The sequence below is a fragment of the Microcaecilia unicolor genome, chromosome 11, assembly GCF_901765095.1.
Source record: "Microcaecilia unicolor chromosome 11, aMicUni1.1, whole genome shotgun sequence".
NCBI classification, from domain to species: domain Eukaryota; kingdom Metazoa; phylum Chordata; class Amphibia; order Gymnophiona; family Siphonopidae; genus Microcaecilia; species Microcaecilia unicolor.
The window spans coordinates 58,545,918-58,567,000 of NC_044041.1; the positions used below are offsets into that span (position 1 = coordinate 58,545,918).

Genomic DNA, 21,083 nt, shown 5'->3' on the forward strand with positions numbered 1-21,083 from the left:
AGTGGGCGGAAGTGTATAGTGGGACAGGATTAAAATGTGCTAGTTTCATTTTGCAGGGTTGTTCTTCGGTTGTACACAAACATAGTAAGGTTCTGTGGGGCTACTGTAGTTAAATCGGTAGTACTTTGTAGTATTAGCAGGTATAAGTAATCTTTCTTAGCAGTGTGAAGAGGAAAGAGAAGTAGATGATAAGGTCTTAGATTGTGAGTCTTCCTGTAGCAGAGAAATATCCAAGTACCTGAGTGTAACTCACCTTGAGCTACTACTGAAAAAGGTGTGAACAAAATCTAAAATAAGGGCTGACTTCTGTATTTCATTTGGGGTTTGCTTTTCATGTAAAAATGCATATAGGAATGCTGACATTCATCTATTAAAAAGCTAGTCCAGCTACCGGTGGAAGGTACTCATGGTCCAGTGATTAAAGGTAAACACGGGCACTAGAGGCCACTAGTGCCCGCATTTACCTCCTCCCCATGATCAGCAGGCTGACAGGGCCTAACTGAAGCAGTAGCTCAGATCTTATTTAGATTTAAATGAGCTCTGCTTTTATTTAGCTCCTATGATTAGAGAACTTTGCTGTGATCGTAGGGGCGGAATAGTGCTTTAACCCTACACCAGCTCAGAGCTGGCATTAGGGTTAAGACTCTGTTCCCACCCATCCCCGTCAGTCAGGCAGCCTGGGCTGTCACTGTTACCTGGGGGTCCATTGGACCCCTGGACCCACCTCCAAAAAAGTGAGGCCCTGGTGTGAAATACAGAAGGGGTTGAAACAATAATGATGATCTGTAACTGTTATTGATTGAATGAATGTGTGCATTCATTCAAGTATTTCATGTTTCCATTTTTCTCCATGCCTTCAATACTTTAGCATAACTTATTTTTACAGTGTTCTAAGGGGTAGTTTCTTCAAATGGTATTTTGCATACCATGACAGGAGTAAACCTCACCCCTGACTCTCTTGGGGTATGTTGGGTACAATCTGTCTCAGATGTACTGTTGGTGCTCTTCTGAATACTTGCATTGTGCCAAAGAGAGTTTCCTTCTGTAGCTGTACAGGGTAATATGTACAGACTATATAGCAAGGTATGTTTGGAAGTTGATTTTAATGAAATCAATGGTATCCAGTGCAATTGGAGGTATTTCTATAACTTTTTCCACATTTCTTTGGTACTTGGAAGAGGAGTGGAGGCGTAGCCTAATGCTGAGCCAGGAGAGTCCAGTTCAAATCCTAATGTGGTTTCTTGTGGCCTTGGGCAAGGCACTTAATTCTCCATTGCTTTATGTACAGACTTAGATTGGGAGCCCACTAGGGACAGGGAAAATACTGTACCTGAATGTAATTTGCCTTGGAAAAGATATGAGCTAAATGTGTTTCTTTTTTCATGGAGAAGTTACTTGGTAGGATGCTTCTATTCCTAATACAGTTCTTGTGTTTTTCTGCTTTATCACTAACTAACTAACTAACTAACATTTCTAAAGCGCTACTAGGGTTACACAGCGCTGTACAATTTAAACATAGAAGGACAGTCCCTGCTCAAAGAGCTTACAATCTAAAGACAAGTGAACAATCTAGAGGACGAGTGAACAGTTAATCTGATAGGGTGGATAGATTGCGGCATTCTATATTTCTCGAGCGGTTAGGCGCCGAAGGCAGCATTGAAGAGTTGAGTTTTAAGCAGAGATTTGAAGATGGGTAGGGAGGGGGCATGGCGTATGGGTAAAGGAAGATTGTTCCAGGCATAGGGTGAGGCAAGGCAGAATGAGCGGAGCCTGGAGTTGGCAGTGGTGGAGAAGGGTACTGAGAGAAGGGCTTTGTCCTGTGAGCGGAGGTTACGGGCGGGAACATAGGGGGAGATGAGGGTGGAGAGGTAGTGAGGAGCCGCAGACTGAGTGCATTTGTAGGTAAGGAGGAGGAGCTTGAATTGTATGCGATATCTGATTGGAAGCCAATGAAGTGATTTGAGGAGAGGGGTGATATGAGTATATCGGTTTTGGCGGAATATAAGATGTGCAGCAGCGTTCTGAATGGATTGAAGGGGGGATAGATGGCCGAGTGGGAGGCCGGTGAGGAGTAAGTTGCAGTAATCAAGGCGAGAGGTAATGAGAGCGTGGACGAGAGTGCTGGTGGTATGCTCAGAGAGGAAAGGGCGAATTTTGCTGATGTTGAAGAGGAAGAAGCGACAGGTCTTGGCAGTCTGTTGGATATGCTCAGAGAAGGAGAGGGAGGAGTCGAAGATGACTTCGAGGTTGCGGGCAGATGGGACGGGGAGGATGAGGGTGTTATCACTGTTCAGTTATGTGCCAGGTGATCACAATGTCTTAATTCTCCACAAATCTCTGTGCAAGTTTGGTGCCTTACTCTAAAAGGAGTCTTGTGTGCAATGAGTCATGTAGACAGCGCACTGCACATTTAAATTCAGTGATAAACCTGGATGCAAAGAAGTGTGCAGAAGACTGAAATTCATGTCTACTGCTTTCTAACATCAGGGCTTTGTGGTCTGAGGTCTGGTAGAGAGGGGGGGAGGTACAGTTTTACCTCATTCTTTTGCAGCTTGCAGTATTTATTTATTAGGACTTATTTACTCAAGGCGGTGTACAGCAAGAACAACTCAAACATAAGCTACAGACAATTAGCAGTAAAAATATTCAATCAATTCAATCTATGGCATAGTATACTACGTTAAAATGACAACACAATCAAACATATAAACGGCGAGTGACCGAACTCACTCGCAAATGCGCAGTAGAGACTTCCCTCTCTGTCCCGCCCCCGCGTCAATACGTGATGACAGGGGCGGGACAGAGAGGGAAACTGCGCCCCCCCCCCCCCCCCCCCCCCCCGAGGTCGTCGCCACCACCCTTCCACCTGGCCCGGGCCCTCTGATCGCAATTAATTCAACTTACATCGCCATAGCACGCAGATCAGCTGAGCTCCGGTTGGCCTTCCTTCCCTGCCTGTGTCCCGCCCTCGCCGGCAGTACGTCACACGAGGGCGGGACACAGGCAGAGAAGGAAGGCCAGGCCGACGGGAGCTCAGCTGATCTGCGTGCTGCGGCGATGTAAATTGAATTAATAGCGAACAGAGGGCCCAGGCCGGGTGGAGGGGTGGCGGCGGCGACTCCGGAGGGGGGGTACTGGTAGTGGCGACCTCGGGGGGGGGAGAGGAGGGGGTCTTGGAAAACCCCCATTCCAATAGTAGCCCGTTTTAACGGGCTCAACGGCTAGTATACAATAAAACATTTTAATAGCATAGAGTGTAAGCAAAGATGGAACATAACATGATAAAGAATAACAGGAGTAAGAAAATAAGGGACTAATTTTAAAAGAAAGTTGCAAATGAAGTCAGGTGCTTGAACATTAGCTAGGGTAGGAGTGGATAAACATGGCCTGTTAATATGTGCAGCTGGTGTTATTCTGTGTGTGTGTGACTAGCAAGTTTAGCTACTTCCATTAAATGATTATGCTTGTTTCTTCTCTTTTATACTTTTTTCTTGCCTTGTAGGAAGGTATGAGGTGATTGATCACTGAATGCAGGGTTAAGGGGTTCCATGGCTGTGAAATGAAGGGTGATGTGCTTGATCTCAGAATTTAGATACTGACTAATTTTGCACAGGTTAGCATTCGAGACATACACATATGCATAATGTATTTCCATGCAACCAGTTGCCATTACAAGTTTTGTGTGTGAAATATTGGTTCTGCTGCTAGTGTGCCCATATGCAGGTTTCCATGGTGACTGGCATGCTCTCCTGTGTTTACACACTTTTTGCATGCAGACAGTTTGTATCTGAATTGGACACAAACTTTTATTTTTTTTGTGTTCGGGAACCATGCACCAAGCTTCTATGAGCAGCTCTAAATCACAACTTGCTGTGTGATTGATGACTGTAAGGTCCTTACTTCCTGCGTGACATACATTAGTTCATACAGATCACTTTGAGGGCAAATTTTTCTGGGACTAACATGTTTTTATGTAATTGCAAGCTGATTGATGATAGTAGCTTATTTTATGCTGTTAAACATCTTTTCAGTATCAGTATCCTGTTGTACTCCTTGCTGATGGTTTCTGTAAGTGATTTACGCTGGATAATTATGTACCCCTAGATATTTATACTTCGCTGCTCAAGTTCTTTTTTTATACTGTGGTCTTTGGTCAGAGAGACTTTCAGTTTTGCTTAATATGTTTGTCCAGGCCAAATGTCATACAAGAAGTCCTTCGCTACCCAAGAGTTGCTGTGAAGGAATTGTAAAGCTTCAAATCATCTATGAATTGTAGGTGTGAAGTTACTTGTGGGTTATGAGTTCTCTTCCTATGGTTTAATCCAAAAATTATTAGGTACACAGACTTGTAGAAAACATTTTGGAATCAAGTGCTTTAGAAATAGAAAATGGAATGTTCTCAGTCGTTTTTAGTATTCATTTTATTTTCAAAATTCAAACTGTTTTTCCAATTTTTATGTATCTCAGATACCTTAGAAAGTAAAGTCAAGGTGGATCTTGAAATACACCAGCAAGCCATTGGACTAATGAGTATGTTGAGTTTGGTGACTATACGTTAGATCGCCATAGAGAAAAGGCAGTTTACCATGCAGTAGATTACCTATTAAATTCAAGTGTGGTTGTATTTCAGGTTCTTGGGTTCTGGAAGGCTGTAAGCTAGTCTGGGTTTTAAGGTGTCCTAATGAATATGCAAATGTAGTCATTAGGGACATCTTCAACCAGACCTCTGCGATCGCAGTTTGACACCCCAACTGTACAGTTCATTTTTCAGACTTATAATTGCTCCTTGGTTAGTTACATTACTCTTCACAGAGACACAATGCTTCATTCCTTTTATCTGTCGGCTTGTGAGACATTGGATTGTTGATCTTAGCCTGATCTCTGTAGTCGGTGTGTGACTGATATAAATGATAACAATCAGACCTTTTGGACCAGTAGTTGAATAATTTAAACATGGTAGGTGTGTACATAGGAAACAAGGGTCTTAAACTGCTATAGGATTAAATTGGAGTTGATATGTTTTTATCATGGTACTTGAGGTCTGTGTGAGCACATTAGGTATTGGTGACATTTATTTATTTATTTTACTAGAAAAATTAAAAAGGCCCATTTCTGACACACATGAAATGGGCACTAGCAAGGTTTTCCTTGGAATGTGCATGTTTGAGAGAGTGAATGTGTGAGTGTGTGTGTGTGACAGAGAGAGAGAGTGAGTCTGGGTGCGAGTGTCTGTGAGAGAGTGTGTGCGCGAGAATGAGTGTGTGAATGTGAGAGAGATTGTGCTTCACACATAGTGTGTGTGAGAGAGAGTGTATGTGAGAGTGTGAGAGAGTATGTGTGCGATACACACTGTCTGTGAGACCGAGTGAGTGTGTCTGTGTGATACAGAGAGTGAATGTGAGACAGTGTGTTTGAGTGAGAGAAAGACACTACCTCCCCCCCCCCCCTCTCTCTGTGGTCTCAGGACCCCCCCCCCCCCCCCCCCAGTGCAGAAGCATGCTTTTCAATTCAAACCAAATTCATCTTACTGTTTCTTTGATCTGTGTTGCGGTGGCCAGCTGTTAGCCACTTTCTTGTGTTTATCTGCTTTCGTTTTTTTGGGGCGCTTTGCAACTTTTTTGGTAGCTGCTGCTGATGGTTTCTTGGGTCTCTTCTGACTCTTTCACTCCTGCCGATGGAGACGTCATCATTTCAGGAGATGGATACAGAAGCACGAATGCCTCAAGGCTTGTGTCCATGCAGTCAGCTTTAGAACGTTGGAGGTGCATTTTATTATATAGGATTAGAATTGATTTACTGCCTTTCTGAAGAAATTCATCCATGGTGACGTATAAGAATAAGCTAAACGTAGGCAATAAACAATTCACATCAGTAAATAATTCAAATAATATCCATTATGGGATAGTATCCTACTTGTAATGTCAGTGCAATACACATTGAAATATCTTAGTAGATAGCATAGGATTCTAAGGTACAGGGGGAAAGGTGAATTGAATGGCATGTTCCTTGCAAAGCTGATATACACTCATACCCCTGAATTCTATAGATCTGTGTTTCCCAAGTCCAGTCCTGGAGTATCCCCTTGCCAGTCAGGTTTTCAGAATATCCACAGTGAATATGCATGAAGTTGATTTGCATACACTGCCTCCATTATATGCAAATCTTTCATACGTATTCATTGTAGATATCCTTAAAACTTGACTGGCAAGAAGTGCTCCAGGACCAGACTTGGGAAACTGCCCTAGCCCACGACTCAAAAGGGGGGGGGGGGGGGGGCATGGTAGGGGTGTTCCAGAAATTTGTGCATGGAGTTATAGAGTACTGTCATTTCTGTGCCCAAATACCAAGAGTTGGGCACTGGCATTTATACCAGGTTTCAGTTGGTGTAAATACCAGCACCCAAGTTTTGTCATGGGAGTGGACTCTTGAGCACTATTTTATAAAGAGTACCCTTTATAGAAGAGCGCTCTGTGCTAATTTCTTTCTGGCACCAGTTTACTGAATCCAGTTCCTAGTGTCTTCCTGTGATATGTAAACAAGTTGGAGTGCTGAGTGCATGTAACTGCCTTTAACCTTGGACCTTTGCACCTGTTATTGTCCCTGACCCATTGCCCCTTACCAGTTTATTTGCAGCAGTGACCTGGGTGCCTTGCATTGTTTGTGAGATTTAAAGCAGCCATACTGTGCTGCTGGAGTTGGGAGCATGCAGACCCTCCTTCCCCACCCACATATGCATTCCTGATTTATTTGTAATGTCACAGGGAGGAGTGTGGGAGTACCTGAGCCAGAGGCATTGTGGTTGGGCTACAGACTTAGCTGCCCCCCTCCCAACCGCAATCAGTAGGGAAATGGAAAGCAATTACAGGGTTTTATACCTGGATTAGCTGCACCTGTGGATGTATAGACACTCCATTGCTATAAGGTGGGATGTTCTGAACTGTTTCTGGGAGTGTCAGCTTGGCTGGTTCTGCGGGAGGATGGGGGATATGAAGACTGCACTATGATGTTTAGCAGTTGGCTTGTGTGTGAATATAAATAAAATATATGCGCGCACACATTCATTTTACATTGGCAAAAAAATTGTTGCTTGTGTCTTTTTTTTTTTTTTTTTTTTTTCCGCAAAACTGTAGCCAAGATTTAGCAGCTATACCAGGCTTTGTGTGCTGTCTTATGTATGGCCTGGTACAATGCCCTCATCCTGTGTCTACTACCCCTCTCCCTATTTTGGTGCGTGCAGCCTGAGCGGGGCTGAGATGAGGTGTTAGAGCGGACCAATGTTAATCTCATGTAGAAATTAGATAGTGACGCGGGGACAAAGTTTGTCCCCGTCCCATCCCCCATAAGCTCAGTTGGATCCTATTCGCACAAGCCTTGAATAGTTATGATTTTATATTTAAATCATTTTATTAAAGTATAAAAAGAAACAATATTCTTTCCTTTTACCGTGGCTCTCTGTCCCCATGTCATTCACTAGTATGAATCCTTTCCTAGTGGATGCCTTTTTAAAGTGTTAGCAGTTTCTCTTGAGAACTGAATCTCTTATCCTTGTTCAAGGAAAATGTGAATACAGTTTTGCGTTCTCAGGGTGTGAAACAGCAGAAGGAGCCATGGTTCCTTTTTCCAACATAAACTTTATAAATCAACAATACTGAACAAGGATCAACTAAACCCCTGTCTCTCCCCTCACAAACATCCCTTCCACTATCAGGAAAGTTGAACCAAGTTACTACAGAATGCTACATAGGAAATTTATGCTAACAGAATACCTCAGTCACACACAAAACACAAATACCAAATACATAATAGCTGACCAAAAATGATAAACACAAATTAAACCAAAATCCCGAGAAGCCACACCAAAGAAATAGAGAGATGCATTTCCTACTATACTGTGCAAAATATAAAGATCACACATGCCAGGGATGGTGTTAGGGGAATGCAACTAGGACAACTGCCCCCTGGCCAGAGAGAGCCCTAAGCCTGCTGTAAGCTGAAGAAGGCATGATCTGGTAGTGTGCTTTGGGTTGGAAAAAAATGATTATTCGAGATCACGCAGCGCCTCAGTCCCTAGAATCTCCAACACACCATACTCTCTCTCTCTCTTTTTTTTTTTTTTTTTTTTTAATTTTTTTATTTCCAGTTTAAGGACTAATTTCCTGATCAACAATCATCTCTCAGCCAACAAATTTGTCAACTGCCGCATCCACACTAGGGCTCACCTATAAAGCAGTACAGATGCGATGAAGCCAATCATTTTAAGGCGCAGGCTGTGGCCCTCACTTCACTTCAGCACCATTTTCTTCTCTACCTTTCTCAGGATCTCGGCTGCATGCTGGGTTTTCATGGGGTTGAGTTCAATCCAACCTTCTTGGCTGTGCTAGCACTCGGCCGTCTTTCATCACACTGCAGCTCTCCCATGCTCAGCGCCCTCCGTCTCCAAATAAAGAAGAAAGCAGAAAAAAAACATCTTGGCTTTACCCCCTCCCTCCTGCCCAGCCTCTTCTGATTGGTCACAAGATGCAACTTCCTGTTTTTGCTAAACAGAAGGCGGGACCAAACAGAGAGAAGACCCTGGAGCAGGCCTGTGGAGATCGCCTTCAGGTTTTTTTTTTTTTTTTTTTACCACGGGAGCAAAGCTTTTTACCTTTCCTGCGGGGCAGTAAAAAATTTCCTCTGCCACGGTAAATGGATTGACTTTTTTCCTTTTACCGCAGCTCTCCGTCCCCGTGTCATTCTCTAATACAGATCCCTTCCTAGTGCCTTTTTAAAGTGTTAGCAGTTTCTTTTGAACTGAATCTCTTATCCCCTATTCAGGTAAAATCTGAATTTAGTTTTGCCTTCTCAGGGCATCCAGTTGCACTAACTCCATGGAAAAAGCCCTTCCCTTACTGATCCCTTAGTGAATCGGTAAAAAACGGACATGCATGACGTAAGTCGCATGCAAATGAGCTGCTCGCTGTTAGCTCATTTGCACGCGATTTCCTTCCTAAGGAGGGGAAGCCAGTCGGCCAGTCGAGCATGCACAGAGCAGCCAATCGTTATGCTGGCTGCTCTGTGCATGCCAAAGACGGCTTCATACACGTCACAAAAAAAAGGACGTCTCTTGAATGTTTTTTTCTTCAGATTTTGTGATGGGTTTCATCTGACACAGCGCGTTTAGCTGTGTCAGCTAAACACGCTGTGATTGGCTGAGAGAGACCTGGAGGGGCATAATCGAAAGGGATGTCCAAATAGTTTTGATTTGGGTGTCCTCGCATGTCCCGATCCCCAATTCTCTCCGGCGGTGGTCATTTCGGGCATGTAAGAAAAACACATCCAAAAAGGACGCCCATCACAAAATCTGAAGAAAAAAACGTCCAAGTGTTTGTCAGGGATGTCCATTTTTTTTTTTTTGAGAGAAGGACGTCCAAATGTTAGCACTTGAAAGGACGTCCCTGAAGAGCACTTGGACGTTTTTTTTCTTCCGATTTTTGTGATGGGCATCCTCTGCATGGGTCCCTCTCACAGCAGCTCCAATGAGAGGTGCAGACCTCCCGTTAGGTTTTGTACTGTGCATGGGTTTGGAAACGATAGTGCGTCACATTGACATTATAATAGTAATTAGCTCATTTGCATTCCGTTTTTGTTAGCTACTACCGTGACAGGAAAATGGCTCGGAGAACCCTTTTGTGCATGTCCCGGTTTACTACTTGTGCGCTAAACTGGCTAGAACCAGTTTAAAAACCATGTTGCTGGCTCGTTAAGTTTAGTGCATCTGGCCCTGAATCAGCAGGAGTCATGGTTCTTTTTTCCTACATAGACTTTGAATAGGTTAATGCCAAAGATTATTACCAGTATTGTTGCAGAACTCATAAGCTTAGTTTCTAAACTCTTACACCATTTTCTAAGTAAAGCATCCTCTTTATAATGGTTCCCATAGCAACATTTTAGTATAGTCTACTGACCAAAATTTCGTTTCATTTATTTCACTTACTATACCGCCCTTACTAATTGGCAGACCAGGGCAGTGTGCAGACTAAAATTTACAAATAAACAGTATGAAAAGAACTACAATTTTAGAATGTTCTATTTTTTTTTGTTCATTTAGGAAATAACTGACAGGTCTGTAAAACTTCAGACTTATTGCAGAAACTTTCCTTTTAACTTTGCCAAACAAAGCTGTGCATATAATGTGTGTAATTAAACCCAGTGAGACAGTGATTTAGAATATTACCACCTTTTTATATTTCAAAGGGGCATATAATATTCTGCATTAAAAAGTCAGAAGATCGTTTTTCTACTGGTATTGAGATTGGAATTTTGACGTTCACCATTTGAAGTTGGAAGGGGTTGTTGGCAAAATCTACGTGTACTTTTACACTTCATGTGCTTAAACTGTTCTCTATATACTTATTAGTGGTCTAGTGCTTTTGAAATGACAGGGATATTGAAAAATGAAATCCTTCATTTGTGCAAAGAACAGTTGATTATGGCATAGGTTCCAAGAATTTCTTGTCAATATATGCTATCCTTACTGATGATAACATAAGCATTCCCATACTGGGACAGACTGAAGGTTTATCAAGCCCACAAGTACCTGGCAATATCCCAAAAGAGTAAAACAGATTTTATGCTGCTTATCGTAGAAGTAAGCTTTTTCCAAGTCCATTTTAGGACTTTTCTTTTAGGAGATTAGCCAAACCATTTTTAAACCCTGCTAAGCTATCTGCTTTTACCACATTCTCTGGCAACGAGTTCCAGAGGTTAGTTGCACATTGAGTGAAGAAATATTTTCTCCAGTTTTGTTTTAAATTTACTACTTAATAGCTTCATTGAGGACTCCCAAGTCCTTGTATTTTTGAAAAGAATAAACAAGCGATTCACGTCTACCTGTTACACCCCACTCCAGTATTTTATAGACCTCTTATCATATCTCCCCATGGCCATCTTGTCTTCAAGCTGAAGATCCATAGCAGCTTTAGCCTTTCCTTATAGGGAAGTCATCCCATCCCCTTTATCATTTTTGTCACACTTTTTTTTTTTTTTTTTTTGTTACATTTGTACCCCGCACTTTCCCACTCATGCCAGGCTCAATGCGGCTTACATGGGGCAATGGCAGGTTAAGTGACTTGCCCAGAGTCACAAGGAGCTGCCTGTGCCTGAAGTGGGAATCAAACTCGGTTCCTCAGTTCTCCAGGACCAAAGTCCACCACCCTAACCACTAGGCCACTCCTACACTCATCTTCTCTGTACTTTTTCTAATTCCGCTATATCTTTTTTTGAGATGTGGTGACCAGAATTGCACACGGTATTTGAGGTATGGTCGCACCATGGAGCGATACAAATGCATTATACTATCCTCTTTTTTTTTTTTTTTTTTTTTGTTTGTTTTTTGTTTTCCATTCCTTTCCTAATAATTCCTAACATACTATTTGCATTTTTAGCCGCCAGTGGACACTGAACAGAGTGATTCAGAGTATCAGTGATGACATCTAGGTCTTTTTCCAGGGTGGCGACTCCTAGTGTAGAACTTTGCATCACGTAGATATAGTTTAGATTCCTGTGCCGGAGCTGGCATTAGGGTTGAGGCTCTCTTCCGCCTCCTCTTCCCAGTCTATGCAAGGCTGCCTGGACTGTCACTGTTGGTTCTGGAGGTCCAGTGGACCCCCACACCCCAATGGCAAAGGCCTGCCAGGCCCCGAAACACTGACACGGGGGTTGGAGGGCTGGTTGACCTCTATCTCCCCCCCCCCCCCCCACCAACAGAAAAAAAGGGCTGGATGTCTGCTGGACCTCCATCTCCCACCTGGTGGTCTAGCTGCCTTGAAACCTCCCCCCCCCCCCCCCACCACGTTACCTTAAGATGACAGAGGAGGGAGTAGTACTCCCTCCTCCATCCAGCACTGCCTCTAAAATGGCGGTGCCCTGCCAAGTGCATTCTGGGATACACTGGATGAGGCTTCCATACCATATAAGGGAGAAACTTGCAGATGCTTGGACTGGCTGGTGCCATCTAGTGGCGTAGATGCTGTCCCTGCACATATACTGGTTTGAGCGAAATTAAAGCTGTATCCATTGACTTTTTTTTTTTTTTTTTTTTAAATCTGGCATTAGAATTGTTTGTGTTGAATTTAAAGTGATATCATTGCGTATTTAATAGCGATCTTACTAGTTTCAGGAGCTTCCAAACAGTGGCTACATAAAAACTCAAAAGGTATGTTGGAGACAGGGTTCTATTGTGTTTCTGCACAAAACCAAAAAGCTGCAGGATAGGAGCTCATAAACTTACAAGGTTACACTTATCGCATTGGAGCTGTAGAAAAAAAAATCCAACAACAAAACCCAAACCACACAAAACAGAAATTTCTCAGTCTCTTAATTTTGATTTTTAGGTGGTATTTTTCTGTTGGACCCCAAACTTAGGGTAACTTAAAGGTGGGTCTTAAATAGGAAATATTTTATAATTTGACAGACCACCCAAGGTGGTGGTTCTTGTGGTAGCCTATCTGGGAGAACTTTGCAGTGATGATACAAGGTTGAAAGACCCTTCATTCTTATACCACTCCCTGAGCCATTCCCATCCACTTTTTGTTTGTTTCAACAATTTTTATTGATATCAACAAAGAAACAGCCAGCGAGCTCATGTGAGCGTAAATTTGAATACAAACTCTTAGTAAATATAAAATAACAAGCTCTCAGCATTGAAAATTTAACTTTTGTTCTCCGAGGACAAGCAGGCTGCTTGTTCTCACTGATGGGTGACGTCCACGGCAGCCCCTCCAATCGGAATCTTCACTAGCAAAGGCCTTTGCTAGTCCTCGCACGCCAATGCGCACCGCGCATGTGCGGCCGTCTTCCCGCCCGAAACCGGCTTGTGCCGGCCAGTCTTCTTTTCTCCGCGCTCGGTACGGTTGTGTTTTACCGTTCGTGCCCCGAAAAGTCGGCCTCGCGCGTCGTTTTCGACTGCTTTCTGTGAGAAATTCCAGAAATTATTTGGATTAACCACTTTTGGTTTTTCCTCCCTCTACTTCGAGTTTTTTCGCCCCGTTAAGTTTTCTTTCGTCGTCGGGGTAGGCCTTACTTAGGCCCCGGTCGAAATTTCCCTTTTTTCTGTGCCAAATTTCGCCATTTCGTCTTTCGATTTCGCCGGCGTGATTTTTCCGCCCATGACATCGAAGCCTTCCAGCGGCTTCAAGAAGTGCACCCAGTGCGCCCGGGTAATCTCGCTCACTGACAGGCACGCGTCGTGTCTTCAGTGTCTGGGGGCTGGGCACCGCCCTCAGGCCTGTAGTCTGTGTTCCCTTTTGCAAAGGCGGACTCAGGTAGCGAGGTTAGCCCAGTGGAACATTTTGTTCTCGGGCTCTTCGTCGGCATCGGCACCGGGGGTATCGAGTGCATCGACGTCTTCAGCGTCCAGACCTTCAACCTCGGCGGCCAGTACATCGAGTGCATCGAGGCATCGGCCCTCTGCATCGGCGCCGAGACATCGGACAGCTGCATCGACGTCGGTGGTACCGGGACCTCGTCTGCTGATGTCGTCGGACGGTGGTGCTTCGTCTGGAGTGCAGGTGAGGGCTGTCCATTCCCCTGCTGGTGGCGGTGAGCCTTCGGGTGGGTCTCCCCCTACCCTGAGGGCTCCTGCGGTACAGCCCCCCCCCCCCGAGACCGACCTTCTTCGGTCTCGGCCCCGAGGAAGTGACGGCTGGATTCTACGTCCTCCTTGTCGGTACCGGGAAGCTCCGGTGACATGCTTCGTCCCAAGAAGTCGAAGAAGCATCGTCACCGGTCCCCTTCCCATGTCGGTACCGAGAGCTCTGGGTCGCCGAAGGAGTCGGCACCCAGCAGGCATCGGCGCCGAGAGGACCGCTCACCCTCTGTTCAGGAGGTGTCGATGCGCTCCACTCTGGACAGCCCGGAACAGCCTCCACGCCCGGAACATGTTCTGACGTCGACGCCTGCATCGACCTCCATGCCTTTCTCTGCAGCCGCTCTGAACGAGAGCCTCCGGGCCGTTCTCCCAGAGATTCTGGGAGAGCTGCTGCGCCCTACCCCTCCGGTACCGGCGGTGCTTGCGCCGCCTGGTACCGTCGAGCGTGGCGCCGGCTGGCCCATCGCCCGAGGTGAGGTCTCCGGCGTTGGTGCCGCGTGCGGTACCGGCTGCCGTCGCCTCCCAGGAAGGCTCCCCGACTACGTCGGCGGAGGGAGCTTCGCCGATGCGGGCGAGGGAGTCTACCTCTCGATGCCCCCATCGTGGACGTGGCTCCACGGAGTCGAGTCGGGCACGGTTGCAGACACAGGTCCGTGAACTTGTGTCTGACACCGAGGGTGAGGCCTCGTGGGAAGAGGAAGAAGACCCCAGATATTTCTCTGACGAGGAGTCTGAGGGTCTTCCTTCCGATCCCACTCCCTCTCCTGAAAGACAACTTCCCCTCCTGAGAGTCTGTCTTTTGCTTCCTTTGTCCGGGAGATGTCTACGGCCATCCCCTTCCCGGTGGTTGTGGAGGACGAGCCCAGGGCTGAAATGTTTGAGCTCCTGGACTATCCTTCTCCACCTAAGGAAGCGTCCACTGTTCCCTTGCACCATGTCCTAAAAAAGACATTGCTTGCGAACTGGACCAAGCCTTTAACTAATCCCCACATCCCCAAGAAGATCGAGTCCCAGTACCGGATCCATGGGGACCCAGATCTGATGCGCACTCAGTTGCCTCATGATTCTGGAGTTGTGGATCTGGCCCTAAAGAAGGCTAAGAGTTCTAGGGAGCATGCTTCGGCGCCCCCGGGCAAGGACTCTAGAACCTTAGACTCCTTTGGGAGGAAGGCCTACCATTCTTCTATGCTCGTGGCCAAAATTCAGTCTTACCAGCTCTACACGAGCATACACATGCGGAACAATGTGCGGCAGTTGGCGGGCTTGGTTGATGCGCTCCCCCCTGAGCAAGCCAAGCCATTTCAGGAGGTGGTCAGGCAGCTGAAGGCGTGCAGAAAATTCCTGGCCAGAGGGGTGTATGACACCTTTGATGTTGCGTCCAGGGCTGCTGCTCAAGGTGTGGTGATGCGCAGGCTCTCATGGCTGCGTGCCTCCGACCTGGAGAATAGAATCCAGCAGCGGATTGCGGACTCGCCTTGCCGTGCGGATAACATTTTTGGAGAGAAAGTCGAACAGGTGGTAGAGCAGCTCCACCAGCGGGACACCGCATTCGACAAGTTCTCCCGCCGGCAGCCTTCAGCCTCTACCTCTACAGGTAGAAGATTTTTTTGGGGAAGGAAGACTGTTCCCTACTCTTCTGGCAAGCGTAGGTACAATCCTCCTTCTCGACAGCCTGCGGCCCAGGCTAAGCCCCAGCGCGCTCGCTCTCGTCAGCAGCGTGCGCCTCAGCAAGGCCCCTCGGCTCCCCAGCAAAAGCAAGGGACGAGCTTTTGACTGGCTCCAGCAGAGCAAAGCCGACATCCAAGTGTCAGTGCCGGGCGACCTGCCAGTCGGAGGGAGGTTGAAAGCTTTTCACCAAAGGTGGCCTCTCATAACCTCCGATCAGTGGGTTCTCCAAATAGTCCGGCAAGGATACACCCTCAATTTGGCCTCAAAACCTCCAAATTGTCCACCGGGAGCTCAGTCTTACAGCTTCCAGCACAAGCAGGTACTTGCAGAGGAACTCTCCGCCCTTCTCAACGCCAATGCGGTCGAGCCCGTGCCATCCGGGCAAGAAGGGCTGGGATTCTATTCCAGGTACTTCCTTGTGGAAAAGAAAACAGGGGGGATGCGTCCCATCCTAGACCTAAGGGCCCTGAACAAATATCTGGTCAAAGAAAAGTTCAGGATGCTTTCCCTGGGCACCCTCCTTCCCATGATTCAGGAAAACGATTGGCTATGCTCTCTGGACTTGAAGGATGCCTACACACACATCCCGATACTGCCAGCTCACAGACAGTATCTGCGATTTCAGCTGGGCACACGTCACTTCCAGTACTGTGTGCTACCCTTTGGGCTCGCCTCTGCGCCCAGGGTGTTCACAAAGTGCTTGGCTGTAGTAGCAGCGGCACTTCGCAGGCTGGGGGTGCACGTGTTCCCATATCTCGACGATTGGCTGGTGAAGAACACATCCGAGGCAGGAGCCCTGCAGTCCATGCAGATGACTATTCGCCTCCTGGAGCTACTGGGGTTTGTGATAAATTATCCAAAGTCCCATCTTCTCCCAGTGCAGAGACTCGAATTCATAGGAGCTCTGCTGGATTCTCGGACGGCTCGCGCCTATCTCCCAGAGACGAGAGCCAACAACTTGGTGTCCCTCGTCTCGCGGGTGCGAGCGTCCCAGCAGATCACAGCTTGGCAGATGTTGAGATTGCTAGGCCACATGGCCTCCACAGTCCATGTGACTCCCATGGCCCGCCTTCACATAAGATCTGCTCAATGGACCCTAGCTTCCCAGTGGTTCCAGGCTGCTGGGGATCTAGAAGACGTAATCCACCTGTCCACGAGTTTTCTCGAATCCCTGTATTGGTGGACGATTTGGTCCAATTTGACTCTGGGACGTCCTTTCCAAATTCCTCAGCCACAAAACGTGCTGACCACGGATGCGTCTCTCCTGGGGTGGGGAGCTCATGTCGATGGGCTTCACACCCAAGGAAGCTGGTCCCTCCAGGAACGTGATCTGCAGATCAATCTTCTGGAGTTGCGAGCGATCTGGAACGCTCTGAAGGCTTTCAGAGATCGGCTGTCCCACCAAATTATCCAAATTCAGACAGACAACCAGGTTGCCATGTACTACGTCAACAAGCAGGGGGGCACCGGATCTCGCCCCCTGTGTCAGGAAGCCGTCAGCATGTGGCTCTGGGCTCGCCGTCACGGCATGGTGCTCCAAGCCACATATGTGGCAGGCGTAAACAACAGTCTGGCCGACAGGTTGAGCAGGATTATGCAACCTCACGAGTGGTCGCTCAATTCCCGGGTAGTGCGACAGATCTTCCAGGTGTGGGGCACCCCCTTGGTAGACCTCTTCGCATCTCGAGCCAACCACAAAGTCCCTCAGTTCTGTTCCAGGCTTCAGGCCCACAGCAGACTGGCATCGGATGCCTTCCTCCTGGATTGGGGGGAGGGTCTGCTGTATGCTTATCGTCCCATACCTCTGGTGGGGAAGACTTTGTTGAAACTCAAGCAAGACCGAGGCACCATGATTCTGATTGCTCCTTTTTGGCCGCGTCAGATCTGGTTCCCTCTTCTTCTGGAGTTGTCCTCCGAAGAACCGTGGAGATTGGAGTGTTTTCCGACCCTAATCACGCAGGACGAATGGGCGCTTCTGCATCCCAACCTCCGGTCCCTGGCTCTCACGGCCTGGATGTTGAGAGCGTAGACTTTGCCTCTTTGGGTCTGTCAGAGGGTGTCTCCCGTATCTTGCTTGCTTCCAGGAAAGATTCCACCAAGAGGAGTTACTTCTTTCTGTGGAGGAGGTTTGCCGTCTGGTGTGACAGCAAGGCCCTAGATCCTCGCTCTTGTCCTACACAGACCCTGCTTGAATACCTTCTGCACTTGTCTGAGTCTAGTCTCAAGACCAACTCTGTAAGGGTTCACCTTAGTGCAATCAGTGCATACCATTACCGTGTGGAAGGTAAGCGGATCTCAGGACAGCCTTTAGTTGTTCGCTTCATGAGAGGTTTGCTTTTGTCAAAGCCCCCTGTCAAGCCTCCTACAGTGTCATGGGATCTCAATGTCGTTCTCACCCAGCTGATGAAACCTCCTTTTGAGCCACTGAATTCCTGCCATCTGAAGTACTTGACCTGGAAGGTCATTTTCTTGGTGGCAGTTACTTCAGCTCGTAGAGTCAGTGAGCTTCAGGCCCTGGTAGCCCAGGCCCCTTACACCAAATTTCATCATAACAGAGTAGTCCTCCGCACTCACCCTAAGTTCTTGCCAAAGGTCGTGTCGGAGTTCCATCTGAACCAGTCAATTATCTTGCCAACATTCTTTCCCCGTCCTCATTCCTGCCCTGCTGAACGTCAGCTGCACACATTGGACTGCAAGAGAGCACTGGCCTTCTACCTGGAGCGGACACAGCCCAACAGACAGTCCGCCCAATTGTTTGTTTCTTTTGATCCCAATAGGAGAGGAGTGGCTGTGGGGAAACGCACCATATCCAATTGGCTAGCAGATTGCATTTCCTTCACTTACGCCCAGGCTGGGCTGGCTCTTGAGGGTCATGTCACGGCTCATAATGTTAGAGCCATGGCAGCGTCGGTAGCCCACTTGAAGTCAGCTACCATTGAAGAGATTTGCAAAGCTGCGACGTGGTCATCTGTCCACACATTCACATCTCATTACTGCCTGCAGCAGGATACCCGACGCGACAGTCGGTTCGGGCAGTCAGTTCTTCAGAACCTGTTTGGGCTTTAGGATCCAACTCCACCCCCAGAGGGCCCTGTTTGTTCTGTTCCAGGCTGCACTCTCAGTTAGTTGGTAAATTTTTTAGGTCAATCTCAGTTATTGACCATGGTTGTTGTTTTGAGTGAGACGGGGGGCTAGGGATACCCCACATGTGAGAACAAGCAGCCTGCTTGTCCTCGGAGAAAGCGAATGCTACATACCTGTAGAAGGTATTCTCCAAGGACAGCAGGCTGATTGTTCTCACAAACCTGCCCGCCTCCCCTTTGGAGTTGTGTCTTCCCTTGTCTTTGTTTTGCTACATATGAGACAGGCCGGCACAAGCCGGTTTCGGGCGGGAAGACGGCCGCGCATGCGCGGTGCGCGAGGACTAGCAAAGGCCTTTGCTAGTGAAGATTTCGATTGGAGGGGCTGCCGTGGACGTCACCCATCAGTGAGAACAATCAGCCTGCTGTCCTCGGAGAATACCTTCTACAGGTATGTAGCATTCGCTTTTTCTCCCTCCCCCCCCCCAGCAGATTCAAAGAGTGATCATTGTAATAACATCACCATACATGCCTCCCGGTGTATCCCCTCCCTCGTCCATTACAAACTGTCCACTTTTTGTTTAATGTGTTCAGATGTACAATGTACAAAACTGAACCAGCTCTAGAAGGGAGAGAAAAACCTTCTTAGACAGTTGAGCCATTTGTTTCAAAATATTTGAATTAAATATTGGGAAGAAATACATTTTTCATTTCAAGATCATAAGGTCGTCTAGCATAATGGCTCTGAGAGGTGTATGAGAGGTCAGTGAAACAGACAAGACATATCTGCAGGGAATTTTTTTTTTCTGTGGAGTGTCTACACTGTGTCAGTTGACCGCATGCATGAATAAGCACGTTGATCTGGAGTGTTTGGTAAAATTTATACTGCTGCATTTTGATTTGATTTGAGTTTTGTAAGAGCAGTGATCAGAGGCATAAGTATTAAAGAATAGACCTCAGACACAGACATTTTAAATATGATTAAATGGTGTGGAAGCTGCCCTAGTTGAAAAAAACAGCTCAGTTGTGTAGCTGATAAATGAAATGTGGTGTGCAGTGAGCCTAATGTTATAGTGATCCTTTGTGACAAATGTGTGAGGAAATACATTCTACCACCCCAGCTCCTGCCAAAAAAACAAACTGTTAAACTGATTTATCAACTTTTTTTTTTTTTTTCCCCCCAGAAAAGGGAGCATGACTTTAGTCTGACATCGGTCAACGAAAACGAGACTTGTGAAAGCATAGAGTTGAGAAATCAGCAACTTCAGTATTAACTATTATGATTTAAATTAGAATATGCAGTATATCAAATATGGACCATAATACTAGAAATTGGGGTCATTTACCATTCAGTGGTGTAGCCTATGTAGTAGGTGTTGGTAATTTACAAAGATTTTGCTGTATGTGGGAGAAACTGCTGACAAAGAGGAACTTGTTCTGTAATATAGGGGGTGAAATACTTCTGCACTCAAAAGAAGAGGGGAAATTGGTTTTAGGTGTAGAGGCTTGCTGTTTGGCTTTACCAATTAATGAAGCACATGAAATAAGGGATACATTGCTAGTGATGGCAAGATTAATGATGGGTGCAAATGGATTCTTCTGTTAGTTGCTAATGTGGAAAACTGGTTTGTTAGGCCATGGGATACATTACCAGTGAAAAAGCTTATTTTGTAATATAGCTGATGTTAAACATAAATGCTGGGAGAATTAAGTAGAAATAAAAAAAAAAGGGTGGGAAGGTTAAAATGCATATTTAAATATTCTGTGACATTAAAAATTGGAGAGTGCGGGAAGACGGGGGTTCTTACTCTATTTTATAGAGCTCAAGAAGGGGGGGGGGGCACACTTAGCCCCATTCTGGATCTAAAATGGACCAACATCTGAGGGCCAGGAAGTAGAATTCAGAGGACCGCTTGGTTTCATAATGGGCAAACCTTGAGGATGCTAGGACCAGTTGGGCATAGTAGAGAGAGTGTAGGGAGTGAGTTGGGGTATAGGGAATCACAACTGCAGAGGTTAGGTAGGGGAACTGGCTGCTTGTTAGTATTCTTTCCTGTTTATCATTTGCTCAATTTCCATGGTTCTAAGTAAGGCTCTGTAAACCATATATAACAGCAACAAAAACTCAACGTAAAACATTAAACCACAAAAACCAAATAAAAACATTACAGAATATCCTAGTGTCACAAGACAAAACAATCCATCATAAGAGTCCTCACGTCCATCATTCTAATGCTATATATTACATCAGGGGGTGTCCAACCCAGATTGGGTTTTCAAGATTTCTCCAGTGAGATCTATTTACATGCAATGGAGGCAGTTCATGCAAACAGATTTCATGTGTATTCATTGGGGAGATCTGAAAACCCAACAGGGTTATGGTCCTGAATTTAAAAAAAAAGAAAAAAAGGGTCTTAATTTCCTTTCAAAAAGTCTGTAAATCAGACATAGCCCACAGCCTGTTACCTTGTAAAGCTGGTGGGAATAGTCTGGGGGAGGGCTGATAGCCAGTAGAGAAAGTCAAGGTAAAAGTATTTAACAAGAATGTTGAGAATTAATCTCAACATTTCCCAGCATGTTTAGCTATTGAGACTATTCTACAGATTTAAAACTATTAAGACATGGCCGTTCACGCAGGTTGAAAAGCTTGACTTAACAAGCAGCAATTCTTTTTGAGTGTGATAACTTAGTTTACCTTTGCTATGTAA

General features: G+C 46.2%; 1 protein-coding gene across 3 annotated transcripts in view; it reads left to right on the top strand.

Annotated features, from left to right (window-relative positions):
- Nucleotides 1–21,083, top strand: part of DGCR2 (DiGeorge syndrome critical region gene 2) — a 102,997-nt gene that overhangs the window by 597 nt on the left and 81,317 nt on the right. The gene's annotated exons all lie outside the window — the stretch shown is intronic.